The sequence below is a fragment of the Megachile rotundata genome, chromosome 1, assembly GCF_050947335.1.
Source record: "Megachile rotundata isolate GNS110a chromosome 1, iyMegRotu1, whole genome shotgun sequence".
NCBI lineage: Eukaryota > Metazoa > Arthropoda > Insecta > Hymenoptera > Megachilidae > Megachile > Megachile rotundata.
The window spans coordinates 18,554,978-18,568,628 of NC_134983.1; the positions used below are offsets into that span (position 1 = coordinate 18,554,978).

General features: G+C 39.4%; 1 protein-coding gene across 7 annotated transcripts in view; it reads left to right on the forward strand.

Moving 5' to 3' along the window:
* Positions 1 to 13,651, forward strand: part of LOC100877696 (uncharacterized) — a 186,010-nt gene that overhangs the window by 80,632 nt on the left and 91,727 nt on the right. The gene's annotated exons all lie outside the window — the stretch shown is intronic.

The following is a 13,651-nucleotide window of genomic DNA, read 5'->3' on the forward strand; positions in this document are numbered from 1 at the left end:
TTCCACGCGCTGTAATTCCACGCGTCGCAATCTCACGCGTAGTATTTCCACGCTCCGTAATTCCACGTGTCGCAATCTCACGGGTAGTAATTTCACGCGCCACAATCCCACGCACTGTAATTCCACGTGTCGCAATCTCACGGGTAGTAATTCCACGCACCGTAATTCCACGCACTGTAATTCCACGCGCCACAATCCCACGTACTGTAATTCCACGCGCCGTAGTTCCATAAGCTAAATTTCCACGCTCACTTCCACACATTTTCTCTACCTTTTAAACCTTATACTTCCAAAAATTATAATTAGAATCCAATTACAATTTCCCCAGTCAAGGAATATTGTACATTACTATGTGTTAATACTGCCTATACAAATAGTACTAAAATACCTGACAAATAAACTGTAAGGCAATGGGTTAACGTTGCTTTAGTTAACACTAGATTTACGGAGTTTGATGGTCACTTTTATTTAAATTTACCTAAAGTAGAAAAATAAATAAATTGAAGATGATATGTGAACTGCCTAAAACATTGATTCTTTTGCTGAAAGTTGACATTTTTACAAAAATTTCTTAACAAATTCTGTCATCTAAAATAGACCTATTATCCGTCATTTTGACGGGTTCCGTAAATCTAGTGTTAAATGTATCACATATGTTTGGCGAGTGTTAAAAATCCGTATCTTCGGAGAAAGTGTAAATGTAACAAAAGGTTATATATTGAGGGTCACGGTGTATATGGCAGAGAAGTAACCTTATCGCAGTGAAGATGTCGAGGAATCAGCGACGTTTATTAACGATCCCGAAGCTCGTTAGCTTCGTTGACCTTGGCCAAACGAGAGTACATCGCGACTTCTTCGACCCTGAAGTTCGAAACTTCAACACGCGGAAACCGGAGCGTGTGTCGGTGGCGTGGGCGAGACGACAAAGTGACGACGGACCGATTGAACAGAAGAGCTTCGGGAGACAAAAAGACAAGCGGAACCAGAACGAACACGAGGGTGCAGCTAGGACAAAGAAGAGATACAGCAGAGAAGAGAATACAGAGCTCGACGAATGGAGAAAGATGATCATCGAAACGGAGACAGAGGTACATGACGATTCTACGACACAGAACCACATGGAAAGAAATGAAAATGAGCGCGCAGAGAAAGCCGAAGAGATAGATGCCTGCATAGAAACTTGTGTCGCAGAGAACTTGGAGTAACAAAGAGGATCTGTGCAGTGACAAACAACCTACCCTACGGGGTGTCGTTGCAACTTCGACGATAGTTTTTACGTTCTACGGAAAAATCTCGTGGGAAATGTAGAATGACATTTTGATATAGGGGCTTTTGGATATGAGTGTATCGATGATAGTATTTTACATTTGTTGTCAGATATAATGGTGGAAGGACAGAAGTTGGGTATTTCAAGACTTGGAAATTGGGAGTTTGCAATTAGAAAAGATGAAATTTAAGATTTTGGAACATGGAACATTGAGATTTAAAAATTTTGAATTCTGGAATTCGGAGTGTTGGAACTCATGATTTTGACATTCAGAATTTTGGAATTTGGAATGTTGGGATTGACAATTTGGGAATCCTAATGTTGGAATTCACAATTTTAGAATTTAGAATGTTGGAATTCACAAGTTTGGATTTCAGAAGGTTGGAATTCACAAATTTGGGACTCGGAACATAGGAATTCACAATTTTGGAACTCGGAGCATTGGAATTCACAAATTTGGAATTCGGAATGTTGGAATTCACAAATATGGAATTCGAAACGTTGGAATTCACAATTTTGGAACTCGGATCATTGGAATTCACAAATTTGGAATTCGGAATGTTGGAATTCACAAATATGGAATTCGGAACGTAGGAATTCACAATTTTGGAACTCGGAGCATTGGAATTCACAAATTTGGAATTCGGAATGTTGGAATTTACAATTTTGGAATTCGAAACGGTGGAATTCACAATTTTGAAATTTGGAACGTTGGAATTCACAATTTTGGAATTCGGAACGTTGGAATTCACAAATTTGGAATTCGGAGCATTGGAATTCACAAATTTGGAATTCGGAATATTGGAACTCACAAATATGGAATTCGGAACGTTGGAATTCACAAATGTGGAATTCGGAACGGTGGAATTCACAATTTTGGAATTCGAAACGGTGGAATTCACAATTTTGAAATTTGGAACGTTGGAATTCACAATTTTGGAATTCGGAACGTTGGAATTCACAATTTTGGAATTCGGAACGGTGGAATTCACAATTTTGGAACTCGAAACATTGAAATTCCCAAAATTGAAATTTAGAACGTTGAAATTCACAATTTTAGAATTCGCAATGTTGGAATTCGAAATTTGGAATTTTGGAAATTTAAAAGATTACAAAATTCTAAATTTCTAAACTCAAAGCCTAAAAAGCTTACATATTTCTAAATTACAAAATTCGCAAACCCCCCATTCTGAACAACAAATGTTTCCATAGAAATGAAACCGTATTTCACTTGTTACAAACGTCATTTACAGATAAAGTAGATGTACAACCACTTCGCGCAACCACTCTATCAGATTAATATTCAGAGTTGATTTCCCCGCAAACAATGTCATACACAAACAAAAATTCCCCGACATATTCATTCTGTCATATCACCTCGAATCTACTTTTTCGATTATACCGCAACAGTTACGGGTCACCCTGTATAAGGCAGAGCGTAGCAAAAGACGCGCATAATATACGTACACTGTTGAGAGAGAGAGAAACAGAGAGTCCGGGATCGTAGATGATATCGAAGCAGAATTCGTGCAGGAGAAATACAAACACAGGATTGCATTGTATTCGACCGAGCATTGTCTGCGGGCGCGCGGAGACCTACGCAACCCCTTCCTCTGCCCCCTCCTTGAAACAAAGCCTCTCTTAACAGGCCTGCCAACAGGGGAATGCACAATTACATACACGCTCGCCTACTCCAGACTGTCCTAAGAAGCTTTAATTAACGGCGGTCTCCGCGTGCGCGTACGAGCGAAAACTGAGCACGCGTGTATACGGAAAGGATGCGGAGGGAGAAGAGAGAGTCGATCTACCTCCCTGATCATTACGTGGGAACTGCGCGTCGACCTTTACGATCGACTTCCGAGTCGATGCTTCCTGGTAAAATGCTGCAGGTTCGAATGCGTTTATTCGGGTCCAGCACGTTCAACTCTTTAGACCCTCGATGAACCTCTTACTTTCGGATCACACGTATTTTTGTCATTTCTTATGACTTAACATAATTATATCACTGTAGGATGTTCGATATTGTTGGTGATATGGAAGTGTTACGAAACACATGATATATATCCTACAAGACTACATTATATTACATCAGTAAAGAAATTTTCCAAGAAAAGTCTGGTAAATTAAATGCAGTGTTCCGTCTCCGCGTTACTTGTATCCCTCCTAAAATTAGGTAGTAATATATCCACTGTGGTGAAAAACGACTGCCGTATTAAGCTTCATAAACTTCCGACGTAACCTACAAAGTTTTAAATGGAACGACACCGCAGACAAATTCCGCTGTTTTCTCATCAAGCGATGTCTCCATCTTTGATTTCACAGAGACAACTTTTACGATTCGTCAAGAAATAACTGGAGAGTAAACAACCGATCTCGTATACTTTTACGACGGTAAATTATTTTACGTCCGACAGTAATTTCTTTCCGATTAATCAATCGGTTCTTTACGATCTTGCGGCGCCATTAATAGCTCGAGTTTTCCATTTCGTCGTTTGATCGTTTTCTCAACGTAATCGAGAGTCGAGTTTTCCATTTTGCGAACGCGTTCTCCAATTTTTCCGTCCTCTTTGTCAATGTTATTTCGGTGGCTCTCGGCTACAGCGATAAATTTTTCATTCTCATCAACAAGTTATAAGGATCTTTCGAGGAAACGAACGAAGGATAATAACGTTGGGCGGAATTTTTCAAACGATATTCTTCGGGGAGTTGCAAAGTGTAAAGTAATCAGTTTCTTGGCTGGAAACTTCTTTGACTGAAATTACTCTTTCTCTTCTTCTTCTTCTTCGTCTTGATCTACGGATGATGTTTCTTTAATACGGAATTATGTAAGGAAAAATTGCGTTACTGTTTAGCAGATGTAATCATTTCCGTTGGGGGCTGTCGTTCGCAATGTCAATTTATTCAGAGATTATTTTCCTTGGAGACCCGACTTGTATTACTACTCTTTCGTTATTAAATTCTATGGTATTTGCATATCTACTTAGCTCTCTGAATAAATATTTAAACGAAGTCGCTGTTTAAATATGTACATCACGAAAGTAATCGATCGAAGTCAGATTAATGCATTACCTAAATGCACTTATGAATTGATGAAAATTGTACAATAAAAGCTATCACGTACCAAAGAGAATCTCTTAAACCTATATTACCTTATTTAAATCTATATTACCTTACTCGTATCATCAAATATACACTAATTACATATTCCAGCAGTACTGTTACTTAAATATCCAGCAAGGATATTAAAAAGTCAGCAAAGATATCTCGACATCGTTCAGCTAATATTGCAGCTAACATTATAAACTTTTTCCTATTCCAAAATCCAGAAACTGTATCGTTAGAAGCATAAAATAGGTACCGAGATAAGGTTTCGCCTAAGTATCCCAGTTAACTAGCCTAAATATATTATTCCCTGGAGCTGTTCATCAGCTCGTGCCCGGTATCAGAAAATACAACAGTGATAATAAAGCTCGCAGATGTATAACTGTAAAGTACTTACTTCCATAATCACGCTGTTACAACCGTTGACTGCTTCAAAAACTCAGGTATCCGACGCAGCACTTTAAAGACCCCCATTTAAACCTCACAACGGCAGCCTAAAGTACCATTACAAACCCATTATCGTAACTATCGGCTACTACCAGCCCATTTAGCCGTTTTCCTCAGCTACGTGCATCTAACCAGATGTTCGATCTTAATTTCTGCAGTTACATCTCCGCGTTACGTCACCGATTTTTATTTGCGAAACTCGGATGTTTCTTTGGAACGCCAAATCGATATTTTTCAAACGAGAAACTTTTCAGGTTCTAGGAACATTGCTGCACCAGGGATATCGAAAGTTCAGGAATACAGGGAATCTAGGGATATCCCGGATCTAGGGATATTCCAAATCTAAGGGCATTTCGATTCTAAGGATATTCCGGGTCTGGGGTATTTCGAATCTAGGGATACTTCGGATCTAGGGATATTCCAAAACTAGGGACATTTCGAATCTAGGGTCGTCCCAATTCTAGGGATATCTCGGATCAGGAGTATCTCGAATTTAGGGTTATTTCGGATCCGGGGATATTCCGGATCAAGGGATATTTCGGATTTGGGGTATTTCTAATCTAGAGATATTCCGAATCTGGGGATATTCCGGATCAAGGGATATTTCGGATTTGGGGTATTTCTAATCTAGAGATATTCCGGATCTGGGGTATTTCGAATCTAGGGATATTCCAAAACTACGGACAATCCGAATCTAGGGTCGCCCCAATTCTAGGGATATCTCGGATCAGGAGTATTTCGAATCTAGGAATATTTCGGATCCAGGGATATTCCGAATCTGGGGATATTCCGGATCAAGGGATATTTCGGATTTGGGATATTTCTAATCTAGAGATATTCCGGATCTGGGGTATTTCGAATCCAGGGATATTCCAAAACTACGGACAATCCGAATCTAGGGTCGTCCCAATTCTAGGGATATCTCGGATCAGGAGTATTTCGAATCTAGGGATATTTCGGATCCGGGGATATTCCGAATCTAGGGATATTTTGGATTTGGGGTATTTCTAATCTAGAGATATTACGGATCTGGGGTATTTCGAATCTAGGGATATTCCAAAACTAGGGACATTTCGAATCTAGGGTCGTCCCAATTCTAGGGATATCTCGGATCAGGAGTATTTCGAATCTAGGGATATTTCGGATCCGGGGATATTCCGAATCTAGGGATATTTCGGATTTGGGGTATTTCTAATCTACAGATATTCCGGATCTGGGGTATTTCGAATCTAGGGATATTCCAAACCTACGGACAATCCGAATCTAGGGTCGTCCCAATTCTAGGGATATCTCGGATCAAGAGTATTTTGAATCTAGGGATATTTCGGATCCGAGGATATTCCGGATCTAGGGATGTTAGCAATCTTGGAATATTAAACGTCTAGGGATATTGTCAACTTGGAAATATTAACGATCTAGAGGTGCTAGGGGCTCAGGTATATTAGCAACATAGAAATCTTAAAGATCTAGGGATCTTAAGTATTTGGTGAAATTAAAGATTTAGGAACACGAGTAAAATTTTTCAAAGTATTTTAAAGTGTAGTAATTCTGAAATCCGATAATTTACAATAAATAATCAGTATTCTAAGTAGTTTCTTTCATTTATCTGTGGTAGAATATAGCGATGTCATTTGGTAATAAAAGTTGGGTGAGAACAATATGTGAACATGCATATAATATCCAGATCTCACAATTAGCAAAATCGAAACGTCTCCCTTCGTACATCCGACAAGTTCATTACGGCTGCAACGCGGCTAAGAAGATTTCATCGGCCTCCGTAACGAGCTCTCTCTCTACCGAGTCGTAATTCAAAAGTTGATTCGAGTAGCAGCAATTTATTGGCCTGGGCGAGATTTTTCTCCACGGGGATGGTTTACTCTCGGAAACACGGGCCCGACGACGGAACTTGAACAGAGAGATAAGGTCGCTGGAAATTGCATTAAACAGCATGGGCACGTGCCGAGACCGAGAAAAGAGTTTCACGATGAAATACGGTCACGGACTCGTGTCGAGATGCTTCGCTAAAGAGACGTTGTTTCTTTCTACAGCTTCTGCTTCTTATCTTCCGAAACTTTCAACCCTGTGTTCGCCTTGTTTTAGCAACTTTAGAGGCGTACTATTTTATCAGTTTCTTATTGAACTTCGCTTATATTCACTTAACAATGTCGGTTGTTGGGTCAATTATGACTTAGGTAACGATAGGTATATTTCTCTGAGATTTTAGTTTCAAGATGCAATGTGGAAGTTTTTCAATGATTGTAGTATTCCAAATTCCATAAATTGTGAATTCCATTGTTCCGAACTCCAAAATTGTGAATTCCACCGTTCCGAATTCCAAATTTGTGAATTCCAACGTTACGAATTCCAAATTTGTGAATTCTAACGTTACGAATTCCAAAATTGTGAATTCCATCGTTCCGAATTCGAAAATTCTGAATTTCATCGTGCCGAATTCCAAAATTGTGAATTCCACCGTTCCGAATTCCAAAATTGTGAATTCCATCGTTCCGAATTCGAAAATTCTGAATTCCATTGTGCCGAATTCCAAAATGTTGAATTCCATCGTTCCAAATTCCAAAATTGTGAATTCCACCGTTCCGAATTCCAAAATTTTGAATTCCACCGTTCCGAATTCCAAAATTTTGAATTCCACCGTTCCGAATTCCAAAATTGTGAATTCCATCGTTCCGAATTCGAAAATTGTGAATTCCATCGTTCCGAATTCCAAGTTTGCGAATTCCAAGTTTGTGAATTCCAAGTTTGTGAATTCCAATGTTGCAAGTTCCAAAATTACAAATTCCAAATTTGTGAATTCGAAATGTTGGAATTCACAACTTTGGAATTCGAAATGTTGGAATTTACAACTTGGGAATTCGGAACGTTGGAATTCACAAATTTAGTGTTCGGAATTTTGGAATTCAGAAATTTGAAGTTTAAAAATTTGGAATTCACAATTTCCTAATTGGAAAATTTAGAATTCGAAATTTGACAGTTCCCAAATTCCCATCTTTCATACTCTAAAAACGTAAATATACAGAAACTGCAAAATTCCACTAAAATCACCAAAAACTCAAAAATTGCAAATATAAAATTCCAAAATAACCTACACGAAACATACCTAAAACATAATCCAAAACTTTGCTCATTTATATCAGCGCAAGCACATACAGTGCTAACAGCATAACTTTATTCGGAAATTCCTCATTTGGATAAACTGTGTACAGGAAGAGAACTATTGTAAGGGAGGAATAAAAACAAAGCCACAAGTTTGTCGTGGAAGAGGAGCAGATAGTCGAATTGGCGATCGGGTCCAGGAGCCACGAATACATTATCGATACCGCAGATATATGGGCCGATTTCGTATCGGTCGTTGCTCGAACGATCCGATAAGTTTCGCAGTTGAATCCGCGAAGTTAAGCGGATTGAGAGAGGCGGGAAAGGATTTTGCGCGCCGTATGCCCCTAACTTTCGGCCCGTTCGAGCGCTCAATCTGTAATCCGATATCGATTGAATTTCCCCTTCGATTTCTCTTTTTTTTTCACCCTCCCTCTCCACTTTCCCTCGTGCTTTTTTATTTTCCTTCTCTTTTTTTAACAGCGTGGTTGAACGACCCCTGTAGCTTCTGTCGCGAACACCGCAGGATGGATTTCGTTGCACAGCCTGCTTCTTTCTTTCTCTTTTTTCGCGCGAAATCGAGATACTTCGATTTGAGAGCCGTACACTCTGCTACATCGTTGCCTCGGATAAACACGCGCGTATGAATCTGATCGCTTTTATATTCCCGAATTTTCGCGATATTCTGAATTTTCATGCTTTCGAGGTGGATTTTCGAATTTCCTTTTACGAATGTTGAAATTTCCGGTTTGTTGAATTCACGACACTTCACAATTTAGTACGTTCAAACATTTACAAATCTGCAAATTTTTACATTTAAATTTGAAATTTTAAAAACTTGGATTTTTAAATATTAAAATTTTGAGATCCGAAAGTTCCTAGATTCCTATATTAGCAGATTCTGAAATTTCAAAATTCTTCAAATCCCTAGATCCTGAAATTTCAAGGTTTCCAAAATCACTAGACCTAAATATCCCTAGACCCCCAAAATCCCCAGATCTCAGTATCTTAACATCTCTAGATTTCTAAATATCCCTAGATTACCAATGTCCCCAGTTTTCCAATATCCCTAGATCCAAATCTCCCTAAATCCTAATCTCCCAAGGGTCCAGTCTCCCTAAATTCCAATCTCCTTAAATCCCAATCTCCCAAGATCCCAATCTCCCTAGATTCCAATCTCCCTAGCTCCCAATCTCTCAAGATCCCAATCTCCTTAAATCCCAATCTCCCAAGATCCCAATCTCCCTAGATTCCAATCTCCCTAGATTCAAATCTCCCTAAATCCCAATCTCCTAAGATCCCAATCTCCCAAGATCCCAATCTCCCTAGATACAAATCTCCCAAGATCCCAATCTTCCTAGATCCAAATCTCCCTAAATCCCAATCTCCCTAGATCCCATTCTCCCTAGATCCAAATCTCCCTAGATCCCATTCTCCCTAGATCCAAATCTCCCTAAATCCTAATCTCCCTAAATCCCAATCTCCCTAGATCCCAATCTCCCTAGATTCCCAATATCTCTGGCTGCGAAAATTCTTAGATTGTAATAACCATATATCCCCATGTCCGTAAATCTATCTCGAGATCCAAAAGTCCCTAGCTCCATCCACTCCAAAAATCCTAATTGCCTCTCTCCAGATATCTAAAGAACAGTTGTTAAATTGCTTTGATCCAAGAGAAAGGAACAATAAATTGGTGCTTACCAAAATCTATTTACGAAGTGATTTCGTTTTACCGAAATCGATCAGCCAGAAAATTGGTCGAGACTTAATAAGAAATTTATCGAATTCGAATCTTTGTTGGCGTAAATTTGTCTCGGTATTATCTAAACGTACGAGAGGACAGATTTATTTAGGGACAATTTCACGGATAAAAGGTCTTCGATGACCGTACCGCCTCTCTCTCTCTCTCCCTCTCTCTTTCGATAACCTTTCCTCTCCTCTTCCCTTTTGTCGAGAACGATACGATCTTTCTTTTCTTCTCTCGTTTCGGTAACGTATCGATCCTAATTCGATCAGGACAAAAGCCCGTGTAATGACGTTACTCGTCGGATTAATCCTGTTTTACGAACTTTCGTTTGTAATCCCACTTTTACGAACCGCTCTATACCGGCAATTTACTTCCTTTTTCCCGCTTCGATCGTTCATTTCTCAGCGGATAAATGCTGCGCGCGAGGTGTCGATCAGGGAACTTCGCAGAAGCCGTTATTTCTTTTCCTAAGTTTCCACGATAAATATACCGACAGTAATCTTGTCTGAAAAATTATTACTTTCCTACGTGCTGCTTTAGACAGCTTCCGGGCATCGATGAATTATGACTTTAATTACGACATACGCTCTTTACTCCTTTATGTACTTTTCTTGTTTCTGGATTCGGTCAATTTCGAAGTCCTCAAGATTCAAGACACAAAATATTGAAATTTTGTCGTTTTCAAATTCCTAGCATCAAATACCAGGTTCGTGAGATATTTCCATACGAAAATATCTATGAATTTAGTAATCGATACGAATTAACGTAAGAATATTTGGTACCAAAATCAAAGCAGGATGAATAATTTGTTTACAGAGATTTCGGGCGAAATACTTGGTGAGAGATTAATTTCGGTGTCTTAGGTTCCCCGGGAAATTTGCCCGACGAGACAAACGAGTTGGGATGATGCTAATTGGACGATTAAACGCTGAAAATATGAAACGCGTGGAACTCATTCACGCGTCTCTGCGTTCGGGACAAAGGGTGTCCCTGTCCCAGTAACAACGAGAAAATATTACGCGTGTACGGTCGGTGTCCGTCCACGGGGCTCGAATTAAAACGTAATTTCGCGAGATCCGAAGAAAGGGAAAATTCCGGGAACACCGCGAAACGGAACATTATGTAATATACATGGAAATAGCCTGCTTTAATGGATGTAGCGAGCTTGCGAGAATGTCACCTGTATATAACACGATTATCCGAATGTTTTCCTCCTTTCCGGTGAAACCGTGCGTCTTAATGGGGACAAAACACCTTTACAGGACTATAAATTCAACGCGAGATGTTGCTTCGCTAAATACGTATAATATCCCGACGTTATCTTTTGGTAGAAAGCTTATTTCGAATTAAATTGTTGCAAATAATGGGCCATAAATAAGGACCTAGACCCTCGAACGCTATAAACTAATCCTGGCATAAGCTCCGCTATACTTAACGTCGATGTAATTCAAGTTTAATCAAACTAATTCAAGTTTGACGTAATTAAATCGTGCTGTGATGCAACTACGATTTAACCTAATTTCGACCTAACCTTATCGAAGTAACCCAACATGTACGCCGATCTAACTTAACCTAATCTGAGCCTTTCGATAAACACACAAGATTCGAGTTTATAATATAAAACATGTACAAAATAGCTGATTAATCACTGTCTGATTACTTACTTCATATCGGACAATAAAATATAACCCGAAGTAATCAAAATATATACACCAACCTAACTTAACCTAACCAGAGGCTTTCGACACACGCACAAGATTTACATTTACACTTTAAAATGTAAAACATGTACGAAGCAGTTGACTAGTCACTTTCTAATTACTTACTTCATGTCAGACAATAAAATATAACCCGAAGTAATCCCAACATATACAGCAACCTAACTTAACCTAACCAGAGGCTTTCGACACACGCACAAGATTTACATTTACACTTTAAAATGTAAAACATGTACGAAGCAGTTGACTAGTCACCGTCTAATTACTTACTTCATGTCAGACAATAAAACATAACTTCAGTTGCTGAATCTTCAAGCTTCAGAATCTTCAAGATTCAGAATACATACACTTATCCTTGGAATATAATCGAGAGCCTCGCACCTCAAACCATCGTACGCACACCGAATTCCTCCCAAAAACTGCACGACGGCAGACGGAGTTTGCATCAGTGGCACTTAATTCCCGCCGACATGATTTATCCTCGAAACTTCATTGCACTCTCCGCCCCGACAAGAAACTTGCCCAAGTATATTCCATTATCACAATAGAACTCGTTGTTCGAGTTTCGTGAACAATGCTACTTCACATTGTATCATTTTTATCGACCATCTAACTCTTGTGGCGTATCGAGGCTTTTCAAACATCGATCATCCTGTTCTGTAACGATTAACCGATAAGGGTACAGTCAACGGCAAATCTGGCTCCGCTGATGAAATTATGGCAGTTCAGCGAAAACAACTTTCACTCGTTAATTTAGAGGGAGCTTTGATATCGGAACCTAAGGATATTCAGATTCGGCTGTGGGAGTCTAGGGATATTTGGATCTAGGGATTTTGAGATGTAGAAATATTGGAACCTGGGAGTTTTGGGATTTAGGGAGATTGGGATTTAGAGAGATTGGGATCTAGGAAGATTGGAAACTAGGAAGATTGGGATTTAGGGAGATTGGGAACTAGGGAGATTGGAAACTAGGGAGATTGGGATCTAGAGAGATTGGAAACTAGGGAGATTGGGAAGTAGGGAGATTGGAAACTGGGGAGATTGGAAACTAGGGAGATTGGAAACTGGGGAGACTGGGATCTAGAGAGATTGGAAACTAGGGAGATTGGGATCTTGGAAGATTGGGATCTTGGAAGATTGGAATCTAAGGAGATTGGGATCTAAGGAGATTGGGATCTAGGGAGATTGGGATCTAGGGAGATTGGGATCTAGAGAGATTGGGATTTAGGGAGATTGGGAACTAAGGAGATTGGAAACTAGGGAGATTGGAAACTAGGAAGATTGGAAACTAGGGAGATTGGGATCTAGAGAGATTGGGAAGTAGGGAGATTGGAAACTAGGGTGATTGGAAACTGGGGAGATTGGAAACTAGGGAGATTGGAAACTGAGGAGACTGGGATCTAGAGAGATTGGAAACTAGGGAGATTGGGATCTTGGAAGATTGGGATCTAGAGAGATTGGAAACTAGGGAGACTGGGATCTAGGGAGATTGGAAACTAGGGAGATTGAGATCTAGGGAGATTGGAAACTATAGAGATTGGGATCTAGAGAGATTGGAAACTAGGGAAATTGGGAATCTAGGGCTATTGGTACCTGAGGCTTTTGGAATCTAGGGATATTGCGCTCTTGAAATTTTCGACTTAGGGATTTTTGGATCTAGGGACGATGAATTGATAAGAAAACTTAAAATGCACTAAACGCGATAGTTGTGGCCCGTCGAAAGTTCGACTAACTTTTAAAAGTGCGATGTTTTCCTGCGTTGCATAAACTGCGTATCTCGCGCAAAATACTCATGCAGTATTCATGATATACCATGAACGTTGGAAACATTCTCATCGATGTTTTTCTTCTGGTTTAACACCCTTATGGCTCCGTAACGTTTTCGGGATAGTTCTGAATAATTCAGAAACCATTTGAATTATAAATACTGTACTTCTTCTCCATTTGGGGGATGAAGGTCATTGCCGTGTGCGGAGAATTTTTTCACGCACGTAAACATTACCTGTACTTGCGTTTATTTGTTGGAAGAAAACTTGCAACGTGGGGAAGTTTAAATCCACTTGCAATTTGGGACAGTTTAAACTATAGTTACTTATTTAAAATATTGACTTGGGTTAATGTACATACATTATAATGTCACCCGAGTTATAATTGTCTGTGTATAATTTATGGTCTATTAAAATAAGATAAATGCTTGTACCTGAAATGAAAGTACGAGAATGTATGAATGAAGCAGACAAGTTTAACAAAATGTTC